Source organism: Sturnus vulgaris, chromosome 5, assembly GCF_052056855.1.
Source record: "Sturnus vulgaris isolate bStuVul1 chromosome 5, bStuVul1.hap1, whole genome shotgun sequence".
Lineage (NCBI taxonomy): Eukaryota > Metazoa > Chordata > Aves > Passeriformes > Sturnidae > Sturnus > Sturnus vulgaris.
In genome coordinates this window covers 14,280,321-14,305,159 of record NC_142247.1, presented here as the reverse complement: position 1 = coordinate 14,305,159, position 24,839 = coordinate 14,280,321, and the positions used below count along the sequence as shown (strand labels likewise).

General features: G+C 40.1%; 1 protein-coding gene across 10 annotated transcripts in view; it reads left to right on the top strand.

The window, feature by feature from the left end:
- Positions 1–24,839, top strand: part of SOX5 (SRY-box transcription factor 5) — a 614,147-nt gene that overhangs the window by 72,291 nt on the left and 517,017 nt on the right. For 5 of the 10 annotated variants that reach the window (XM_088164922.1, XM_088164909.1, XM_088164915.1 and 2 more), the window contains exon 2: positions 6,957–7,146. The exons of the other annotated variants lie outside the window; for them this stretch is intronic. The gene's annotated coding sequence lies outside the window, so the exon portion shown is untranslated. The remainder of the gene's footprint in view (positions 1–6,956; positions 7,147–24,839) is intronic. 10 annotated transcript variants of the gene reach the window in all.

Sequence of the window (24,839 nt, the reverse complement as noted above, 5' to 3'; positions counted from 1 at the left end):
ATTGAAGCACTTGCAGTTCAAAATAAAACAATGTGTTTTAAACCCTCTGATTAAAGAGATGAAGTATATGGAAATGCTGTTCACAAACAGGGGTTATTCCAAAAGACTAACTTAAGGCTGGCTTTCATCTGTTCCTCTCTCAGTGGGGAAGGATGTGGGTGGAAGGTGGTTCAGAGACAGTGTTTAGCTTAGGTGCTCTGAATTATTCTGTGAATAAGCTTTTATCTCTTTAGTAGTTATGAATAACCAAAGAAGATTAGCTTCCTGGTGCTTGAAGTAACCTTTTTGAATATACTCCTCATTATTGTCGATTCCTGACTGATTTCTCCACAAGAATAGAAGTCAACGCCTCTTGCAATTAAAAGCACAGGAACAAAAAAAAATGGAAGTCTTGCTACTTAAAATGTTGGTTGGCTTGTATCAAGGAGTTGTCCTTTTTCTGTACTTACTAAATACTCTCTACCCTTTCATTATTAAATGTCTTTTATACAGTCACTCTCCAATTGTTTCATATACAAAATAGAACTTAGCTAACAATACTCTTAACAGTTGTATTTGTTATCTGTTCCCTCAATAGATTGGAAAAACCCTGCAACAGATAAAATTACCCTGTATCCATAGGTAAAATGTCCTTTCAGAATGAAAATAAGTTGGAATATAAAACATACCAGCAGAAGAAGGCAAATTATTAACACTAATATTTAAATGCATTATTGTTTAGAAACTTAATTTTATAGTACAGATAATAAGCCAAATAATTCTTCAACACAGTGACTGCATCCCAAAAGTTTATTGTCTTAAACCATTTCTCCATGCGCCTTTGCACAACTTATTTGCACTTCATCTTGTGCCATTGCAGCTGCTTGTGAGTCTTTGTAAACTGCAGCCAGGAGCAATTTTCATCAAGCGGCTTCACCACCAAAACCCTACATGGTATAAAACCTTAATATATCTTGAAGACGAATGAAGAAAACAACCAGGATATGGATAAGGAGATAGAGGGAATGCATAAAGAAAAATTATATTAGTCAGCATCGGTTACTAGCATTTTGGTTTTAGCATTTTGTTTGGGACCACTCCTGTGGTTTTGAAAAAAATCTCCCTGGTCTTTTTTACTTAGCATATGTCAGCTTGGTTTGAAGAATGGTTTTGGTTTGTGTTGAACTAGATTCCTCTGGAGGAAAACAAAGCAGAACTTGCTGTGCTGAAACACCACAGATACTCTAAGCATTGAGAGAAATACAAGGATCTAAAACAGTGGCTGGTCCCTTGAAACAAAAATGAACTACACACAGGATTCAGTACAGCACACAAGGCTGAATCTAGTCAGCAACCAACCTGAGCCCAGATAATATAGATGGAGGTGGCCTGGTAACAACTGCAATGATCTTGTGCTCTGCCTCTGTTGCACCAAATTGTTCTCTAATGTAGATACAGATATAATGGCTGGTCTCTTAATACACCAGCTGCCCAGCAGTCAAAATAGCCTTTGTAGACATCAAGGAGGACAGTGAGGGAGCCTTAGTTAATATAATTTAGTTAATTCATTTTGATAGCATGCTCGAGAGGAAAATGCTATCTCCCCATTATTCAGGGAAGGAACTGGTCTGAGAGGTAGGAGGTACAGCTTAGCCAATTCAATACAGAGAGCCTGGAATTAGAGCTAGAAGTTCCGAGTGCCTGTCTCTCCACTTATTCTTCCTTTTCTAACTGCTTTTGCTAAATGCTGGGCATAGGCATTCTCTGTTTATTTGCAACTGAATTCTTAAATGGAATTTAAAGTAACTGTAAATAGATTAGCCATGACCATGTAAGACATCACTTCTCTTACTTCTTTTAACTGCTGACTTCAGGTTTTGTTTCTGCCTCTGCCCCAATTTTTCACACCTTGTTTAGACTTGTGTTTACTGTAACTGTTTCAAGTTTCCTACCTCCTTAAGACCAAAAAGCACTTCAAGAAAGGATTTCCATGTATTATATTTTGTTCTGAAAGCCTTATCTCATACAGACATATTTGCCATTTTCTTTTTTTTCCCATATATGTATAAAAAATATGTTTCAAACCCATTATATATCCAGCGTTCTGCTTCCATAGCCTGGGTTAAGATCTCTTTCAGAAACTGCAGACAATAAAGCATTTTCCATAAGAAAAGTTAATGTGATAAATACTGATGCAGTGTTTCCCCACACTTAATTGTTTTCTTCATTGTTTATCATAATTTTGTCAGCTTTCCATATCATTCCCCACAATGCTTTGTGCTAGATTTTCTTTGAAAATTCCTTTCCTCTGAACTTACTGTGAACTTGTTTCTAAAACATGGCCATAAAATGCCACCAACAAAACAAAATCTGCTATTCACTAATAAAAAACACTGTCTCCCTCTCATCCCTCACAAAAGAGACTACAGAGAAAGAGTAAAAGACAAGACAGAATTTATACAGAAAATAATTTAAAATTGCAAGTATGAAGCAGAACATGAAGGCTGAATAGAAAACTGAGAGAATCAGTTGTGAGGCTGTGGTTTAGACTATGTGCAGAGTTTGTGCTTCATTCCATTTGCTCTCACTGTACTGATGGCTATTTAGCTGGGAATGTCAGAAGTGTTGGGATTAGACTTGGTGTGATTGAGGGGGAGGCGGAGGATTGTGTTTCTTGAGATGCTCTGTGGGAGGGGAAGGATTATGCATGTGCCTTATGTAATGAGGAAGAGTCTGGAGAACTTGCCTGTCTATGAGGAGGAGGTGGGAGGATTAGCTTTTGATGTAAAGTCAAGGGAACAGCCCTGGTCCTGATCCCCTGAGAAGGAAATCAGAAATGCTTTACTTTCCTGTACATCCTGTTTTGTGTATGAGAGGTGAGAGTTTTTGTTTGGATTGGTTTTTCAAGGTGGAAAACAGCTGGATTAGGGGGAGGCAGATGGAGAGGGGCACTGAAGGAATGAGAAGTGGGGATTCAGGAAGGATGGGTCACAGGGGTGACTCCTTTTCTTTGATCCCCGGCTGGTGTCTGTGCCTTCACCTTGTGTTGGAACAAGGCATGGTGACACAGTTTGGGCCCAGGCCAAACAGCCTTTACCCCATAAGGGCCCAGAGGCAGTTCAGGTGTTCCTGCACATTGAAAATGTCTCCTTCAGCATCCTTCAAGAAGTCTGTTCCTGTGGGGTTTTGTCCATCCCCCTTAAGGCTCCTGCTGGTTGGAGAGTCCCTTGAGCAAGCCTCAAATTCCCTGTGTGGTGGCAGTGAATGTCCTTCTCTCTGTTGATAGTCACTTATTTTTCTTCTCCTTGGAAATCTGATCTCAAGGAAACATAAAAAGTCTAATGGGAATCATCATGGGGAAATTGGATAGGTTTTTTTGTTTCTAACTCTGCCCCTGCTTCACCAACCAACACTAAATCTGTTGTTTGGCATTCCAAGTAAGGCCTGGAGCACATCCATCCCAGCAGATGAGTTATGAATTAAGACTCCAACGTCAGTGAGGATTCTGGCTTAGGAGCTACTTTTTCAGTGATTGAGTGATCACAGTTTAAAAGATTTTCAGAGGCAGTTTCAGCAGGCTGAGAACATCCACGCAGAGTCATCCACGCAGCTCAGCTGACACGTGGTAACCCATTCCTCTGTGGTGTGTGTCACCATCACGTCTGCAAATGTTTCACAGATGCATTTATCTGAACATATTAACATTCATTCTCTGTAATGTTGTGTTTGTGCTTTGTACTGCTCGGTGAAGAAGGCAAAGGCAGTCCAAAGGAATACCCCCAGGAGCTAAGTTACAATAAATCAGAGCATGGATGCTTTTGTATTCTCTTTATTTTTGCCAAATGCTACTTAGACTATAATAGCACTTAGTAATGGAATTCAGTACCTTCATGGTGCTTTTTACTCATCAAAAATACTTTATTAAAGTATTCCTGTTTTGTGGGTGGAGAAATTACAACAGAAGTGGTTAAGATCACCCACCCAAATAAGGATCAAGTTGGAATAATACATGTCTCTGTTTTTCCTCTGAATCCATTATACTATTAATTGAATCCTGATAGTGTTTTCATGAGCATGAAATTTTGAAGACTTCTGAGGAAAGGACTAAGTCCAGGATTTACTGGTTGGTTGGGAGTCAGAGCTGAGTATAAAGGTCCCCTGAAGTCAAGGTGAACTTGCAGATTCATGGAGCACATGCAGTGTGTGGTTGAACACTTTCTCCCTTTCTCATGCTTTTGGCATGAACGGGAGAAAAGGGAGTTCAGGTTTGGCTCAGGTTAGGCTCGCTCCCACTGCATCATTTTGTCTAGATTATTTAGAGAATCTCCACAAGACTCTGGATTGGAGTTTGTGGAAGCCAAACAAAGGCCTAAGAGACAGGTACCTTGTAAAAGAAAGTGTTTTCAGTGCTTTCAAGTCCCTGGTTTTTGTGTTTGGACCCAGGTTTGGAATTATTTTTATTATCCGTATAAACCCAGCAATACTTATGACTTAGGTTGAGAAGCTGTGGAATATACCTTTTTAGAGTCTGGGAGAATTTACCTCATCAATTTTGGGAAGCAGGGGTATTTCCTTTAAAGAAGTGTAATTATTTATGGATAACTATCAAAAATAAATTAGACTTTATTGCATTATTTTAGTAGCTCAGAGAAGGTGTCGTTAGTACTTGGTTGCAGGAGGTCAGTGATGGAACAAAGAGATGACAAAGCCCACCACACACCTTTTGCTGCCTGTGAATTTACAGTAGCTTCTGTTTATCTGTGCTGTTGGTTTGGTTTTTTTTATCAAGATCATTTATCTTTCTTCACCCACTATTGAAAAAAAATTAAGAAAGGTTTCAATATACAGTAGTTAATTACTATATTACAGCTCTAATTAAATTCTTGGAGACTCTGCACAGTATGATGCCCATGCCAAGAGGGATATAACTCGTTCTTAAGTGAATACATGTTCTTGTCAAGTTAACTTATCTGCATTTTACTCACATGAAATATTCCTCATCCCTTGCTTCTTGACACACGTGACTGATAAATGTTTTAAAGGCACATTTAACATTGATATTTTTTGTCATATGAAATACAATAGCTTCAATAAAACCTAGATTTTATTTCATAGAAAGTGACATGTTGTGCAATACCGAACTCCCCAGATCATAATATAAGCCACGCACTAGTAAGGATATATATATATATATATATATATATATATATATTGCATCAAATCTTGTTATTTGTGTGATTCAAACCTAAATGTTTTGGCCACATGTGAGTAGTTAAAGAGTTAAATATTACACAACACACTGTACAAATACCATGGATATTCAGAATAGTCACAGCTCAGCTTTCTCTATCAGGTCTTCAGTTTGCTTTGAGACATGTAAAGATGGGGGGTTTTGTCTTACTTTCTGTTATTAAATAGTGTGAGAAGGGAGATACAGAAAGATAGATTTTTATCAAGTCATTTGCAGGTTTAAATGAAGCGTCATGGAGGAGTTTATTAATTCTTCTACATTTTAAATCACATATCTGTAAGGGTCATAGGTAAATTTTTTTGTTCAGATTTTTAGATAAACATTTAAGTCCTTGTACATGTGGAGAAGTCTGTCTCAAATGATTATACTCTTGAGAGAACTTCAGTAGTCACAAAGCAATAATGTTGTTTTCACATGGAAATAGATGGGAACTGTCTGCTTGACCTTAGGCTTCCATTAGATCAGATATCTCCAGAAATTATATGTATATGTGTAGCTTAATGACAGGGACATTCAGCTGAACGTGCTTTGTGCTGGTATCATTAGTCCTTTGATATTAAGCTTTTACATCATGCCATGTCAACACTTTGGCCCTGATTCAGCAGAGTATTTAAACACCTGGCTAACTTTAAGGACTTCAATAAGCATTCACTCAAATGTTTAAAACCCGAAACTTGCTGAATGGGGTCCTGTTTATGTCACTAATGCAATATTTAACAAGTATGTTATGTTGACAGCGAGCAGATGGACTCATATATGGTAGCTACATCTATATCATATATGCATCTTCATCTGGACACACAGAGTAGAGCAGATAAATCTGATGGTGGCCGTGATAAGTGGGAAGAAACAGTTCATGTAACTAGAACAGTGTATACCAGGCTTGGTTAAAAGTGTAGTCATGTGCTTTGATGCTTCAGTTTGACTTTTTACATGAATTTTAAGTAAACCTTGGACTTTTAAATAGCTGTTCAAAGCTTCCAGAAATTCCTTTTTCAGTTTGATTGTACTTACCAAAGCATCAATAAAAAAATAAGTTCAATGTTTTGAGGGTTTATTAATTCATTGTACTAAGTGTCTGTCTTTACCTGTACTCTTAGCTGGGTGCATTTTGCTTTATTTCATATATTCCTAAGTGGGTCAGTTTGAGAGACAATTTCTGTCTCTGAGGTTAATATCGATGTGGATGTCAATGTACTGCTTCCAAGCTGATGACATGAGACCAAGTAGCCTTTCCTTACTACTGCAAGTAAAGAAGTGGAAATTCTGTCATGAGCAAGTGAAGCAGAGTCTGGCCTTTTCTATGGGTGCAGTGGTAATGCAGTGAAATTTCTTTGAAGGTGGGGAAAATCTATCACAGACATCTCTCAGGAGCCTGTGAGAATTCAGCTAAGGACATGGGACTCAAGTCAATAGCTTTACATGGACAAATGTTTTAAAGAATTGAATATGGGAGCTTTTGGGGGATTTTGTCTTCTTATCTCAGGAGAATTTTTGAAAAGTTGATTGCTCTCTTTTGCTGGTCAGCTTCACTTCTCGGTTTTCATTGAACATAAGCCTAAATAATTTCTGTTTCTGTTGGGTTAAGCTGGAAAATAGTTAAATCAAGGGAGTTATACTGATTTAAATACTGCTGTGTTTATTTGTGAAAGTTGAAAGTATTGGCCTGTTGTACCTTTCAATAACCTCTAAAAATCCCCTCTGTTCTTGTCTTTTTCTGAATCAGATTGAAAAGAAAGCTTTCAGGAATCTTCACTTAAAAAACCCCAAAAGGTCATCCTCCCAGAAGTTAAATCTAACCTTGAGACAAAGACACCACTTTGGAGCAGTTCATAGCCCAGGGGTTGACATTCTCCCACAAGACATGTGGAATTGTGGTCTCTCATCTGATGCAGGGGTTTGAACTCGCAGCTTGGGTGAGCATCCATCCTGGCCTGTGGTGTGTTTTGGGTTTTGGGGGTTTTCTGGTTGGGTTTTTTTTTCTTTCTTTTTTTTTTCTTTTTTCCCAACTCAGTTATTTTGGGCTTGAGAACTTTGCGATTGAAACTAGCAAGGTTCCATTAATTTTTCTTTTTCAATTAAAATGCATTTAATTGAAAAATTCAGAGTAAATAGTATTGCTACCCAGTACACTACTGAGATGGGAGACAGAAGAGTTGCAGCAACAGAATGAGTAAATTGTTTTAGCCTAGCCTGTGAGCAACAGACTCTTACCACCCTTTGGGAATCCCTAGAGCTCCAGAAGGGAAAGGGAGCTGCACTAGCAAACTGCCTTTTGGGGCTGTCATCTGCAAATTGAATTCTTGCTGTAGGGATGAATCAGCACTAGAAACATATGTAACTGACGACCTTTGATTTTATTATTTCTTTCTGTACTTCCATTGGTCTTTTTTGTACTGCTTTTATGCAGAAGAAAGTACTTGCAATTCAAATGATGTGTAACTTCACTGCAAATGTGGTATTGCTTCCTTGTCATGAATAGTTTTTTCCTTCCTTACCATGGAAGTTATTTGCCCTGGTGGAATGAAATGCCACTTTCAGAACTGGAAATCTGCAGTCTGCATTTTGTTGTACCAGAGCATAAAAAAGATCAATTCTCTTTGCTCACAGTCTTCTGCACTGAAGAACTGTCCCACAGAGCAGGGTGAGGTGACTCAGAGGTTTCAGTTTTATTTTTTCAGGAGCAGTCTGCTGCTTTGCTTCTTGCATGCATCAAAGCACACTGAAAGAGGGGAATGATTTTCAGTGACTTCTGTACTCCCTGTATCAAATGCTGCATCCTCAGCTGCTGTCCATAAGAGCTCATGGAAATCCTGACTTAAAGCTGTCTGCTGGGAATTGGCTGTGGGTAGTAAAGGTGTCTCTGTAGTTTGTGCAGAATCTCACATGCTGAGGCCCTGGTTTTGGTTGGCGACTCTTAAAAAGTAATAAAGTACAAATGATGTCCAGGAGTAGGAATATACCCTCCTGTTATAATACCTGTGAAATTGCTGGACCAAACTGGGAGCTTTGGCATAGCTGCCTTAAGTTATGACAGGCTAAATCAGAAGCTTTTCCTCTCCTCATTCATTTATCCTTTCCTTCTTGGTTTCCTCTTTCCCTTTGAATATTTTTGATGAAATAAATTATTGCCACACTCAACCATTTTTAATGTTGGTTTTCAAACCCATTGTTCCTTGTTTCAAGAGGAGCATTTCACATGAAGTCCCTATTCAAAGTGAATATATAAGACAAATTGTTTCAACACTTGCTTGCAAGGCCAATAAAAAGAAATGCTGTAGTGCAAATTACCCTTGCAAATGCTCTCTAAAAAGCTAATAACATTTTTTCCCCCCAAAGTATAGTTCCCAGCCATAAGGAGAGTTTCTCTTTCATGTTCATTTGCCACACAGATTTATAAAATGATCCCAAATCCTTGCATAGGCTGTGAGGGATTGTGGCTTTGAACTGCTGAATTGGAAAAGCTATTAATGGAAGAGGAAAAGTTTTCAATTTCAGTCAGATTGGGTCAGGATGGTATAAACTCAGCCCTCCAAGTTTTGGTGTAAGATGGAAGGCTGTTTAGTCTTTGTTGATAATTTTCATAGTAAGATTCACAAGGTTTTCTGTTTAAAGGCATGAAATGAGATAAGAATGTAAGAAAAAATCATTAGCATATTCACTGCTTTATTTTATTTTCAAGTAAAGACAGTCATTTAAATTTGTTTTCTGTGGAATATGGTATAATTGGAAACTTTTCATAACCAGAATCATTAGGGAAGTGGTCAAAATCTTCAGAGCAGAAATCCAGCTGTTCTGCCCTGGAGTTTGTCCCCCATGCAGGGCTGTGGGCAGTGCCAGGGATGGTCGTTTCCCTGCTGGCTTGGTGCTGGCATGGGGTGTTTTCCCCTTCTGTGAAATCCAGGGCAGCATCAAGAGGCAGCCCTGCAGTTCTCAATCGGGTGGAGCCCCACAGGGGTTGGAGGTGGGAGGTGGGCTGCCTCACCTCCAAGATCAGCAAGCTATGTTCCCAACACTGAAAAACCCTGGAATTCTTCCACCCAGGGATGGTTTCCAGCAATGCACACTTTCCCTTTTTAATCGGACCTGCAGTGTCTCCGTGATTGTAAAGGACTTTGAGAATCGGAACTTAGCCAAATTACTTCTCCTTCATGCCATTTTGACAGAAGGCTTTCACAAAAATTAAACAGTAAATAACTCCTGTGAAATTGCATCTTGTATTTACTGCTTTTAGTGATGGCGGGATAAGCGATCGAGTGAGCGCCAAGCGAGCTGAATTTGTGTGTTTTTACAAAGCATGTCTCCCACCAACTTTTCCTGGAGAGCTGCTCTAGGTATATTGGGAGGGGCACTGTGGCTGTTTACAATCCTTTTCTTCCCAGCCCCTGTAAGTGACTGTGGAAGGCACTGGGCACTAATCACTGGACTTGGAGCAGTGACTGAATTTGTAGGGCTCCTGACAGACACCCAGGGCTACCAGCCCTCAGTTGTTGCCAGCCTGTCTAGGATTTGAAGGAGCAGTGTGGGAGATTTGCCTGTGAAAGACTTCCCAGCCTTACCTTGAGCTAGATGGGACTGGCGAGGTGGTGGCTGCTATTTCTCCCTTTCTAACTGCTCATGACATGTTTTTGAAGCAGAACATGTGTGGGGCTGTGTCCTTCTGATGGAGCCAGCCCTATCTCCTTCCCCCATTTCCTTTCTGTTGTTAATCTGGTAACTGACCACTTATCCCATTTATTATCCCTGTAATTGGAGCCGAGAATGCCTGTAGCAGGTGAGCCCCATGCCTCTGATCCCTCCTCCCGCAGCCCTGGACCCACAGCCCTTCCCCCTCTCCCTGTAGCAGCAATCCCTGAACACAAATAACTCTCAGAAGCCTGGTGCTGCTATATATTTGATTTTGTTTGCAAGCTTGTCTTATGACCAGCTCGCAGCGTGGGAAGAAGCAGGGAGTGGGGAGATGGAGAGAGAGAGTTGTTGCAACATATTTTAACATATGTGCTTTAGGCCTCTTGGTGGACTCCCTCTTGGGAAGAGGGGAGGGAGCGTGCCCCTAAGCAGTTGGCTGGCTTTGCTTGTTTCTATAGCAGCCTGAAGGAGGAAAATCATGTTTTAACAATAATATATTCAACCAAAAAACCCTAACAATTACAGAAGAGTCTTTTTTATTATTATTAAAGAAATTGCATTAAAGATGAATGAGCATATATTGGAATAATTATGTTTTAAGGTGTGTAACATTAAAAGGTACTGAATGGAATATCGACTGTTTTGTAGGAACGGTAATAATGAGATTTCTGTCACTTAATCTTACAATAATTGGGTTATTACTATGCAAATTAAGGTATTACTTAAAAAAAAAAAAAAAAAAAGAGGAGGTAAGACAGATCCTTGAGGCAGCCATTTATCTGTCCTTAAAGCTATGCTGTCGATTCTCTTTAGGCTGAAGATCCTTTTTTAAACAATTTGGAGATGCTAATTTCATTATTTTTTTCACCTGTGTTTCCTTCTAGGATGTTTTTTATTCTCCCCAGGTAGCAGATCAAGACTGGTGGTTTTTAAACGTTTTCTAGTCTCATATGGATTCCTTTAGGAATAATTAGATCAAATAACTATGATTATTACCTTTTTGTTCCTTCTTTCTTTTAAATAAAATAATGATTTGTGTGTTTTGCCTGAGATTTTTACAGCGTGATCACAGAGAATACACATAAATTATTTTGTTTCTTCTTTCCCTTTAGCAAAGAATTATTGAGCAGCTCATTACAGATTTCCTGATTTTCATTAGTTATTCAAGTTTACTTACTGGCCAGTTACTGGCCTTGAAGAGGAATTGAGAAAAGCTCAGCATTTGTATTTTTTGTTTGAGACCTTGGTAGCTTTTATGGGATCCAACAGAGGCCTGCTGGCATTTTGCTCTGTCCTTGATTTTTAGAGGTAATATTTAAGACTGGGCTGCCAATGGGAATTTCCTTATTTCAGGGTGAGTCCTTTGTAACACATGTATTTGTAGAAATTTTGTTTGTGGGAAAAAAGGTGTTTCTCCTTTGGTCTTTTTTCTAGTGATTACAGGGCGACTCTCACTTTTTCCCTTTTTGGTTCACTGCTATCCCACTCTATATTGAAGGCTGGTTCTGATTACACTTGGTTTTAACACTTTCAGATCTCTTTTGCTCCTTTTATTTTTTTTTAAATGCACAACTCCCAAGACAAGTGGAGAACTATAGAGAGCCAGAGTGGGCACAGAATTATCACTTGAAGTCTTATCCCATCACAGGCAGCAGCTTTCTCTGTGTTACTTTCTACAAGCAGCTTAATCTCTTCTAATTTTCTTATGTGCAAGTGGGGTGTAAGTATATCAAATTCACCAACCCTGTGAGTAGTTAAAGGAAAGGGTATTCTTTCACTGTTTACCTGCTTATATAATGAGCTGAATAACAGCATACTAAAAACACATTTATTGCTTAAAATCCATAAATTCATCAGGGCTTTTAAGGTGATTTGTTTCATGAATTAGTAACAAGTTTATTAATGATGCTGAGTAATTTTGCAAAATGTACTTTGATAATGCCCTGGATGTTTCAACACTGTGAATTATTTTGTGTTTCTTGTGGCAGCAGTTGTGAGTTGCTGGCTGTGACAGGGGAGGGCATTTATATTACATACAAGTTATTCCAAATCCCTTCCTCATGCCCCCATCTTTCCCTGGAAGTGGATGGTGTCATATAATTTGCTAAGGAGAAACCTTGGTGAAATCTGTGAGCTTCCACAATGTCCTTGAACATGAAAACAACAAACTACACATTACTGATGATGTGGGGTCACACTTTGTTTCGTGGTACCTACTATCCATCCAAGAGAAAGCTCTTAACCTATTAGGGATTCACAAAGAGGTGAAGTCCTTTTATTGACTCTTAACTGACAATTTCCCCTATGCTTAGTGTATTAACTCTTGCTTGATTAACTGCTCTGGAACAAACTGAGCCCTTGACCTTGTGGACCCCAGGTTGTTTGATTTAATCATCAGGAAGAGTCTGTCTGTTTAGGTGGCCTGAAAAAACGAGTTGTAATCTTCATTAGGATCTGAACCACAACAGCATAGAGTCAAAGAAAAAACACCACAATAGAAATAAGATGACCAGAAAAAAAGTCCAGTGCAATTTCTTCCTAGAAGAGCCATGTAAAATGCCATTGGTGACCCCAGAGCCTTTGCAGCCCTCCTGTTTCTGTGGTGAGGGGGGATGGCTGAACTAGCTGCAGTGAAATAAAATAATAATAAGCCATTTTCCAGAACTCACAGTTAAAAAAAAATGTTTGAAGCTCAAAAAGATGATTTTGTTTAAGATTTCAGTTTAACACATATGCATCCTGCCCTGGTGATTGCTTGTGGTTGCCAGGAAGTTCTCCAAGAAATCTGCAAAATGTCTAGTCTGTGTAACAGACGGGAGAGCTGGAAAAATTGTGTGCAAGTCCAGAGTTTTAGATTTCTTTCTCTCTTTTTGGACTGCTTAGATAGGATGTGTGAAGCTTAAATTCACTGTCTACACCCATTTGAACAAAACCTCTGAGCCTTTATTGAGTCTGTTCTTCCCTCACAGTTCCAGGTTGAGAACAGGGTGAACTCCTTAGCAAGCTGTGCATGGTAGAATTGATGAGGGAACAACATAAGCATTCCTTAGGTAGGAACTGAAATTTGAGCAGCTACTTACCCTATTTTGGTTAGTACTGCTGCTATATCCCACAGTGTGGAAAACCTATGGGATTACTAGCTAGGCAAGAGCATCTCCTGTCTCTGCCATGGCCTGTATAACACATCCTTGGGGCATGATGGGGATCCCACAGTGGCCTTAATTAATGAGTGAAATATGAACTGCTACACCAAGGTTGCATTTCCTCTTTATTGAGTGAGAAGGGCCATGATTTTCCATGCTGGGGGCAGATCAGAGCAATAGGAGAAATGAAAGCCACCCATTTTGACTTCCAGGATCCTCAAGCTTCACATGCCTCCACAGCTGGTTGTACCTTCACCTCTTTTAACTCCACTTCTTCCAAGGGTCCTTTGCCAAACACCACCCTTCTCTGTGTGGCTGCCTTTATTTACTTATTGCTGTTTCTCTGGGTTTATTTTACTGCTGGTATCTTAAAGCTGTTACAGAGTCTTTGATGGCCATTGCTGGGTAGGAGATGTAAATGTGGTCATGGTCTCTAATGAGCTGAACTTGTTGGTACATAGTTTTACCAGCCAGATGGAAGGAGTGATGGTTCATTGTTTCTATCTATTAAAACCCATAATGATGATTTTTTAAAAATAATTTATTGAGTCATTTACATACTGAGCCTGGAAGCACTCTGATCTTTTCTAATGCTTTTGACTTTAACTGTAGATATCCATTAGATATTTTATAATATTTTTCTTTCTAAAGGCAAATACAAAATAAGAAAAAGTTCTGTCCCATCAGCATGTCTGAAGTCACTGTTGTTGAGTCTTCAGTAGCAGACAGAGAAAAAGATTTTAACAGTTGTAAGTTGAAGCAAAACTGGCTGAAATACGTGTTTAGATAGAACAAGATTGGTTGGGAGTGAGATGTGGGAGTCATCAGCACAGAGGTGGTGAATTGAAGCCATCATTCCTCAATGATGTGAAAATACAGAGCTAGAATGCATATAATTGCTCAGATACTAGAGGGACATTAAAAATACACAGTGTTTTATGTAACATAGCAATTTATAAAAATGCCGTAGCAGTTAGTGTGGGGGTAGTGGAAAACCCTATAATTATTTGGGATATGATGTTAATAGATCCAATAGCAAGCTCAGATGCTACGCTCTAAATAATTAATTTTTGTTTTACTTTTTGCTGGTTTTCATCTTTCCCTTTATATTTCTCATATGAAGCTCTGTCATCTCTTTCCACTCTCACTTGCTGGTAGGCGATTTCACCCTCCTGTGTGATGGCAGGCAGATGGCTCTCTCTGCAAATAATATTTAATGCTGTTCTGTCACTTGGCCACTGAGCAGCATTGTAGCAGTAGGGTAGTTGAATTCTCTGTGTGGTAAAGTAGTAACATGCTTTGCCTTTCCTAAGGTTTGTGATTCCAGGCTTGTTCATGAATGTGCTTTTTCCCAGGAGACTGTGCAAAACACTTGCTGAGGCACCAGGTCAGCTGTTAAAAGCTAATTCTCAAATGGGTTCAGCTCTCAGTCCATATGTGGATAACCTATAAGTGGGAGTAATTGAGACATTTAACCAGAAAAAATCCATGTTGCAAACCAAATGAAGAGGTTATTATAGATTCATGATGCATTGTTTTCACTTGTAGTCAAGGATGATGATACTGGGTATATATCTCAAAAGAAAGATGGATGTGAGGTAAAAATGTTTATAAGTTTAAACCTGAATAAATAAAATGCTGTTATTTTAATCTTAACTCTTGACTGAAATGGATGATATAGAGCCATGTTCTCCCAACTAAAAATCTGGAAATCTTCATGAATGCAATTAATTTCTCTTGACCTTGAATTCCTCAGTTGGGTGTGAAGTATGAGGAATGACTTCTCAGAGATAACAATAGTGAACACTGAAATTAGCACTATATGTATGGTGAATTTGAAGCCCCAGGCCTGTTAGTTGGTTGGGGCTTTTGCCTTTTCCCCACTTCATGAAATCTTCTTTTCAGTGTTCATGCAAACCTTATTTCAGTTTCATGTTTCATGGTTTCATGTCCCTTTAGTTTCCCTTAGAGTTCAGGCTTCGAATAAAACCCAAACCCTAGAATGAAACTCAGCTGAAACCACCACTATACTTTACTCAGTTTCTACCAAAACCCATAAATTAACCAGGCTCACTCAGTCATCCTGGTTACACCTAAAAGTTTCTGAAGCCTTACTAAATGTTCAGTAAATCTGGATTCCTTGGCCTTCCGTATATCCTGATATAGAGCCTTGAGGATGAAGTATAGTCACCAAATTCTGGAACTGCTCTTTAGCATCTTGGATGACTTTTGGGGCTAAGGTTTTTTCTTTATTGACCTAGAAAATTGATGAAGCTGGCCTGAACAATCCCTCTGAAGTGCCTCTTCCTTTCTTGCATGGTTTGGTAGAAATACAATTAGCAGATAATACCCCTCACCATGTTCCTGTGACAGGAAGGATGCTAAGTGCAGGCCCTTCTCAAATGTCCCTATGAATCACCTCAGATTTGAGCATAGCATGTGAAATCTTTGTGGGATTTTTCTTTTTTTCACCTTGCAGGGAACCTCTTGAAAGGAGGTTATAGCATTAACAGTAACATAATCTCTTGGGAGTTCATTTTTACATTGAAAATACTATAATCTTCTGGGGGTTAATGTTTATAATTTGATGAGCAGTATTTGACTTTTGACATCTTCTTCCTTACCCCATTTTTCACCAAAATAGTCAGTTGTAACCAAACTGCTGGTATTGTTGGATAACCATTCCATGAGGAATGTTGAACGAAGATGCACTCTCTCTATGTGCATAACCAGTTACTGCCTTATTTCTCACAGTGTAAAATGCCCTGTATCCACCAAGAGCCAGACTTTTACCTTGGACCAGCTTCCAGAGTTTTTCCCTGTTGACAGGCCCAAGAGTCACATTTTGGTCTGTGAGCCCAACTTCTCTGATTTAATTTTGGTTAGGCATGTGACCCCATTTGTCAAGGCCTCCACCTCTGAATTGGGAAGCACTAGCTCAGGCAGTTTCTGCTTCGGCAAACTTCCATTTGGGTAATTACATGCTCTTTACTTTTGGTATCTTCTTTGACTTCAAATCTGGGAGCAGATCTACTTAATTTCTTTTTGTGAAGTGATGCTTCATCTCTTCATGGTTACGATCTGTTTCAGAACATCTGATCTGTAAATGATTGCTGGGTGCTTGGAATTGCAGGGAGATTGGTGTCTGTGGATGGATATGTTCACATATTTTTGTCTACATATGGGTGTTGAACTTTCCCAGACACCAGTCCTAATGAAGCTAATAACACCAATGATAGAATCTTTGGCAAATTTGGATGTTGAACTTACCCTTCTGCATCTCTGTCCATACCAGTGGAATGCTTTGTAGGGACACAAGATCTTTAGTTGGGTTGCAATGGGAAACTTAGTTTGTAGTGCATGTGTCAAGTTGCTTTTATTTATTTGTTTTCTTTCAGAAAAATGTTAGTTTCATTTATATCATTACAACATCTTCCTGGGCAATGGAGATGCCATGCCTTTTTCACCTTGCTTTGGGAATATTTGCTTTAGGAATGTTGCTGGGGGATTTCTTTGGCAGTAATCAGTAGATGACAATATTACAGTTCAAACTTAAATCTTTAATCCTAGACTGTACCAAATATAAGGAATTATTATCACTTTGGTTTGAACTTTTTCTGTGAAGAGTTATGCCAAGATTTTCTTCAAACTAAAGAAACAATTTGTAATTTAAAAATGGATTTGTAGTTTTAAAGAGGTGACTATCACATCTGTTCTTCTAAGACATCAGTATCCAAACTTGAGCAATATTTGATGTTGGCTAGAAACAACAGCCTAAATCAGTACTGAAAATCTTTCTCCTGACCCATTTGCCACTATTATATTAATAACTGTCATTTATGTAACATCTTTCATCATGCTGAATATCCAAGCAATTTACAAACACGTGCCTCAATTCCTCAGAGAAATCTGCAGTTAGTCGGGTTTAAATTTGTCTGGGGTCAGGGAGGTTAATAACTCGATTCCTTCAAAAGGTGCCACGGTTTTAATGACTGCAGCCCCCAGGACCCCTGAGACTCTCCTGCAGAAACAACACCTCTGGCTGCTGGGCTCCCACAGCACCATGCTGGAATTCTGGGGCTGGAATGCTGGCTGGCTGAGGCAGGGGACAGCTCCACCTCTGGAATTAGTCGTGTTTTCTGCAGGACCTCTGATGTTCTGCATTTTGTTTCCTGCCCTCTGTAGAGGCCATCCCTCTCCATTCTTGCCATCCTGAGACAGGGATGCAGGTGGTCAGGTGTCAGGGTAGCAGGGTATGTTTATGTGTGTGGCTTTTGCGTGTGTATGGGTTGTTTGTTCAGGTTTTTTATAAAAATGTAGTGAGAGGGGGAAATATGAAACCACAATACTGTCAAAGCTGAGTTTTGGTGGGTACCTTTTGGGCTTTATCCTAGCATTTCAAATGAATGATGCTTTTAAATTAGTGGAAAGCTGGGGGTGTTTGAGCCTTGATGATTCTGAAAATAGATATTTATGCAGATGAGAGTGATGTGTGCATGCTACAATTCACCACTGTCTAACTCCAGATGTCAAGCACTTCACTGTTCCCAGTGCATAGGTCTAAAATATGTTCATGCATAACATAAACTTGGTTTTACAACCACTCATATTTAGACTGATTATAAGAGCTTAGCTACATCTGTGTATTTCCTGCATGACTTCTTGTTCAGGAAAGTATCAAAAGGGATTACTAAAAGGTATTTTCATTCATAGCTTGTGAGCTTTAAGAGGTTAGTCTTTGAAGAAATAGGTCTCATTATAACATGTAGCACTTCTTTGTTTCACTATGACAGATGTATATTTTATTTGGAAGTATTAGGATACTTATGCATTTAAACAGCATTGAAAAATCTTCTTGAGTTGGACTCTAAATTTTAAGCAGATATAGGTGGAGTATTGGAATCAGGTAATATACTCTCTAATGTACCAAATGGGAAAAAAAAAGTGCTAGTAGTTAAACTGTGTGTACAATAATTACACCTAAGGTATCATGTTTAATGTTTATATTCCCCTGTTAACTTAGTATTATCTGCATTGACAAATCATATATAGACAACTGGATATTTATCTAGATAATCAGTAAAGCAAGCATGCAATTGATGAGATTTTGACTCTGTAGCAGAGTCATTTGACTCATTACAGTAAAGCTGGAATATTATACTATATAGGCAAGTAGAGAGTATTAGTGGGAGTGCTCTTACAGGATATTCTCATATGAACTATGCTGTAAAATGTCACAGTAAAATGTAGCTGCAAGGCTATTGGAAATTAGTAATTTATGTAGTATAAGTATTATTTTATGAGGTTTATCCATTTATCAGTGGTACCCAATTCTGTTGTATCCTAGAGAAATGCCTTAGCAGTAGAGAGAGACAGGTATATATGTATAGTTCAGTGTCTTGGGGGAGTGGGGAGTTACGATTTCAGCAGCTCCACAACAGAGTTACTTTTGTGGTTATCTGCTGTCAGTATGACTGTAGTTTTTACAACTACTGATATTTTTAATAGATACACTTTTTTTTTCAATTTAGTGCAAAATACAGATGAAATGGAAAAACTGGTACAGTACTTGTCAGTGAGATTAGAATAAAATTTGTCTCCTGTATTTGAGCTGTTGTCTTAAAATACCAAGCCTCTCATTAAAAATAAAATGCTATTACCCTTGATATTGCAGTTTATGATGGCCTTACCTTACAGTATTTGGGGCTGTTATTAACACTTTTGACAAGGATATTCTGTGTCTTGTTTCTAATTCTGTCATGAGCTAAGGAGCCCAAGCCCTGTGCTGTGAGCAGGTACTGCTGAGCTCTCTCAAGTGTCAGGCCCTTCAGCATAAGGCAGTAAGTGACAGAGCACTTGATGCTGGCACAAGTAGAACTGGGTTTGAAGGTGCCTGTCATGAAACAGCATTAGGCCATTCCATAAATAGAATCTTTGCAACAAGTCAAGCCGAAGGGAGACCATTTAATAATTCTCTTTTCTGGTTTTGTGACATCAGGCATTGCATATTTGAATATTTGCATATTCACTGCTTCTCCTGTAGCAACCATTGCATCCTAGAAAATTCCTTAAGATTGTTCCCTGAAAGGAAGGGCTGTGCTCGGTTCAGTGCCGTGGTAATGCTGTGGCCAAAGCATTTCCCAAGGAGGTTTGGGGATGGCTGTAGGCAAGCAGCCCCATGGCAGCAGTGCTGGAAGCCTTGGGCTGCCGTGCTCTAGACAGAGTGTCTGCACACAGCTGAACACTTACAGCACCACTGGCCACGGCTTTCTCTTGCCTAGATCTTAGTTTATTTTGGCGTATTATTTACTGTCAAAAATTTCTGAAAAAAAAACCCCAAGTGTGTAATTCTGCATGAGGAAGAGCTCATTAGGTGCTTGGGGTTAGTTCGAGGTTAGCAGGATGTTCACAGGTGTCGGGTGTCAATCTGTGGTTAAGGGGAACAGGATTCCTGCTTGCCTTGAGCATGGTGAACATCCTTGACCATTGCTAAATGCTGTTTTATTTCTCTTCTCTACAAAGTGGTGGAAGCCTGAAGGGTTAATTTGCCTTTTCCTTAAAGTTGTGAGGAAAAAGCCCTAACAAATATCACCTTGCTGACCTTTGAAACCTGCCTGAGTGTTTGGGTCTCGAGACAGTGAGCATTGTTGTGACAGCACCAGCAAGGGTTAATCAGCCCTGCCAGCCTGAACAATGGAGACGGGGGCAGCTTTAAACGAAATGAGCTGAATATTTCATTCGGCCACTCAGCTGCCTGCTCCAATTGCCTCCTCTGCTAAAATGAGAGCTTAATCTAAAGTGACAACAACATCAGTTTCTATGTGCTCCAGTCACACAGAACATGACTTCCTTAACATAAACACTATTTACATGGACCGTCTGGATATAGCAGGGAATCAGGAGCGTGCCCAGCTAAGACAGAAGCTACAGTGAAGGACAAATAACAGGCAGCTGAGAATTAACATTGGCAAATGAAAGCCTGACCCTCAGAGGGCATGTCCCTGTTACGTTTTAAAGCTAGAAAGCCTTGCACCAGTAACCTTACTGCCAGTAAAGACTATATAATTTAAAAGAAAATAGTACCTTTTCAGTTTAGGTACTTAACCAAACCCGTTACATCTGACCCATTTTCCTACTCTGTGTGACGTGAGATGACAGACCCCCAGCTGCAATTACCAGTCACTCAAACAGCTGGAACTGATAAAAGTCCTCTGTCCTTGTGCTCTCATCTCAAAGCAGGTGCTTGGTTTTGGTGTGGGAGTGGGGATGCTGCTGGGCAGAGGCAGGGGGCCCAGCCCAGCACCCCCCTGTGCCAGCAGACCTCTCTCTGCTGTAGGTTGTGTGGAGAGGCTGTGCCTGCAGCTCCGGGCTGCTGTGCTGTGCTGAAAGAGCAGGCAGTGCTCTGGCTGCTCCATGAGGCACAAACAGGAGTGTCCACAGCCAGCTTCGCCCCTGGGATCTGGCTCTCCACAGGAATAAATACCTATGGTCCACGCTCCATGGGGAAGCTGTGCCCAGAGCAGGCGTCTGTGGAGTCAGAATGTTGGATTCTTCTTTCTCTCGCCCTGCTGTAACCATAAGGTCACTTTGTTTATTCCAGCAGTATCCTAATCCTGCAACCTTTTATTTTTATTTTTTTATTTTTTTTTTCTCCGTGCTATGGAGGTTAAGTATTTATTCTCCACTCTGTGTTGTCAGACTTTTCAAAGGTGAACACCTCCTCATTTGGAAAATTCTAGATAAATTATTGTGAGGGAAGGCAGAGTGAGAGAGAGTTTGTGGCACTGTAAGCCAGGAGAGACTAACACAGCTTTTTTCTTCCCTGGTGTGAGTGCTGTGCAGCCCTGACCTTGTCCTAAGGGGTAACTGTGCTTTTTCCACATCCCTTGTGGTGGATGCTGTGGCTGTCCAGGCAGCAGGAGTGAGCACTGCTCATATTCAGGCAGCCCTGTTATTCAACCCCCTTCCCTTATTCCTTCCCTTCTTCCCACGTGCTTGCTGTTTTTGTGAAGTCACTTGTTCAGCTGAGCAGGCAGAGCACTGTGCAACAGCACAGGACTAACAGGACTAGATATCGATCTCCCTTTGGGTAATATTGGGAAATTCACTTTTCCTCGACAGTTGTGTTGAGCAGACAGTTGTTCAAGCAGTTATTACTCACTAGTTACTTTATAGGACTTTTTTCCCTGTTTTTGCCATCCTCAAATTAAAATTTTATCTTTAAAAACATTAAAGGAAGTGTGGGATAACTGAGGAGTTGAGTTGAGCGGGACAATAGAATACCTAGGTCTTAATCAGACCCTGCAGAAATAGAGAAGGCCTGAGAAATGGGGTAAGATTGTCTTCTGAAGAAGAAAAGGTTTCCTTCCCATGATTGGTCTAACAGTAGAACTTAGAAAAAAACTACTGATCCTGAAAGAATTCTTACTAGTCATGTTGGAGCATTTGCTATTCTGAAAATTCAGAACATGCTGGTAATGTTTGCTGTCTTTTATTACTGAATGTTACTCTTAAAATTTAGGACATTTATGAAGTGTACAAAATGAATATTTGCATCAAAATGAGCAGTTCCGTGACTATAACCCTGTAGCTGAAATCCAGAGCAGTTCCATCTTCATAGTAAAGATGAATTACTTTTGCCAAGTTAAGTGGACTTTTGTGACATTTTAAAAAAACATACTGAAGTTAACTTTGAGCTGCTGTAGCATCACTTTAAAGAAGGAACATAGATCACTTACAGTGTCAATACAAATCTTAAAATAGTAGCCAAAATCTGTGCTTTTTGATGCTGTCTGACTACTGTCTTCCTTTTTCTCCACTTTTGGTTCCAAAAGGGAGTGTAAGCAGTCACAGATTTACAGAATTACAGATGTATTCCCTACACCATAAGAAAACAAGGTCTACTATTGCTGAGCTGCAATGCACTGGCTCTGGTTCAAAAACTAACACCTCTTCAAAGAGAGCACTCGCTAAAATCAGCTCCTTACTGAAGTGCAAGGGAAAAAAGGCAAGACAGATTTGACTATAGGGGTGTATCAGGATCATCTGAAACTCCATCCCACAAGCAACATTTGTCAGGTAATGATACTGACCATCAGCTGGGAGAAGAGATTTCCAGAGGTGCAGGATATATGAATCATTGAGTCATAGAATGTTTTGGGCTGTTTAAGCTTATTCCCTAAAAGGGCCACTCAGTGCTATTTATGCCATAGATCAGTCCCATAGCTCCAGTCTCAGAAACAGGCATTGTGCCTAACTGGAGTTTGGTACCAGAAGAACAACAGGATATGCCTCAGTGTCTTTCTTTCTTTCTTTCTTTCTTTCTTTCTTTCTTTCTTTCTTTCTTTCTTTCTTTCTTTCTTTCTTTCTTTCTTTCTTTCTTTCTTTCTTTCTTTCTTTCTTTCTTTCTTTCTTTCTTTCTTTCTTTCTTTCTTTCTTTCTTTCTTTCTCTCTTTCTCTCTTTCTCTCTTTCTCTCTTTCTCTCTTTCTCTCTTTCTCTCTTTCTCTCTTTCTCTCTTTCTCTCTTTCTCTCTTTCTCTCTTTCTCTCTTTCTCTCTTTCTCTCTTTCTCTCTCTCTTTCTCTCTTTCTTTCTCTCTTTCTCTCTTTCTCTCTCCTTCCTTCCTTTCTTCCCTTAAGAAGATGGCAAAACTGAAAGAAGTATAGGAAATAAAATGGCAAGAAATGCATCTCTTTACAGCTGGATACACATTTAGCCTTATTCCAAGGAACTGGAAGTCCTAGTGAGCTCTTTGTTGTTAGAGAGTTTTATCTTGTTGGAACCACTTATCCATTTCAGAACAAGCCCTCTGTCTTAAACCCAAGACTGCTGTTTGGCCATGTCAGGTACTGATGTCAGGAATGGCAGGACTCCTTTCTGGGGAGGTGTGATCTCAGGTGCTTCAAGGTAATATAGGATTTCTGCACAGGTGAACTTCAGACTCCCCCGTCCTCATCCTGAGGCCCAAAAAAAGTATGGATTAGGGAGCATTAACCCCTTCTTGGCCTGTGTTTGTACAAGCAGGAAAGATGCAGCATAGTGTCCTTCATGTTGCAGAGTAGATCTTGGATGCTAATACAAATGATTACTAAAAAAATCTCATTTCTGAGGATTGCTAATCTCTCGATTAGAAATATGCTTATTACATAGTTATAAAACTAATGAATGTATTTTTTAACATGCAATAATTATCTAATTAAATATAAGGCATTCATTTAAGTAGACTAGCTCTCTTACTAAAATGCTGTCTATTACAAGTAGATTTATTGAGGATTTACAACTACATAATAATAATAATAGAACTATCTATTTCATGATTGTTAATCCTCAGTGAATGTTTTTAATAATTAATTGGCACTTAACTAAGGATTATGTTCATTGTAATGGAGTTTATGAAGCAATAGAACATTTTTGTGTATGATTAAGTGCTAAAGGGGATATGCCTATGATATGGTTAAATAATTGGGAGTGGGACATGATAATGACACATGTGACAGAAAACCAAACCACAAAACCAAAGAAAAAAAAGGTGGGGGAGGATAATGAGAAAAAAATCACATGTAGTAGCAAAATTTTCATTTCTATTGTTATCTGATACATTTTTGAAAGTATTGTTTCATTTCTTTTATATTATGTAGGAGAAGCAGTAGCTGCCTACTTAGACAGCAAGATATTTAATGTTGGAAAATAGGTAAATGGCAGTTTGTGGTTTAAAATGGTGAAATATTTCAGTCTGACTGGTGAAGATCTTTCAATATTTAAGTTTTGTTCTTGAAGTCTCTACTAAGCACATGAATTAGTGAACTAGAACATAAATCCAATATTAATTGTGACTCAAGGAGTTCCAGGAATGTGTGTCTGTGTGTTGGTTTTGCCTGGCCTGGTTTTTGGCAGCAGGGGGGCCACAGGGGTGGCTTCTGTGAGAAGCTGCTGGGAGCTTCCACCGTGTCTGGCAAAGCCAATCCCTGATGGCTCTGAGGATGGACATGCTGCTGGCCAAGGCTGGGCCAGTTAGAGAGGATGGTAATGCCTCTGTGGTAACAGATTTTAAAAGAAAATCAAAACAAATATAGTGGGGCAGTTTTCATTTCAGATAGAGAAGAGGAGGAGGTGAGAACATGGGAGGGAAACAACCTGGGGGCACCAAGGTCAGTGCAGAGGAGGGGCAGGAGGTGCTCCAGGGGCCAGAGCTGAGATTGCTCTGCAGGCTGTGGTGAGACCATGGGGAAGCAGCTGTGCCCTGCAGCCCATGGGATCCATGGGGGATGCAGAGATCCACCCACAGCCCGTGGGATCCATGGGGGATGCAGAGATCCACCCACAGCCCATGGGATCCATGGGGGATGCAGAGATCCACCCACAGCTCATGGGGATCCATGGGGGATGCAGAGATCCACCCACAGCTCATGGGGATCCACGGGGGATGCAGAGATCCCCCCACAGCCCGTGGGGATCCACGGGGGATGCAGAGATCCCCCCACAGCCCATGAGGATCCATGGGGGATGCAGAGATCCACCCACAGCCCATGGGATCCATGGGGGATGCAGAGATCCCCCCACAGCCCATGGGATCCATGGGGGATGCAGAGATCCCCCCACAGCCGTGGCAGAGGTGCCCACACCAGAGCAGGTGTGGATGCTGGAGGAGGCTGTGATCCAGTGGGACCCAGTGGAGAGAGGGCTCTGCTTCCAGGCTGGAGCAGCCTGTCCTTGTTGGACTGCACCCCGTGGGAAGGGAGACCCACACTGCAGCAGTTTTGGGAGGATTGTTTGCCCATGGGAGGGATTCACGTTGCAGCAGTTTTGGGAGCACTGCTGCTCATGAGAGTGGAATCACGC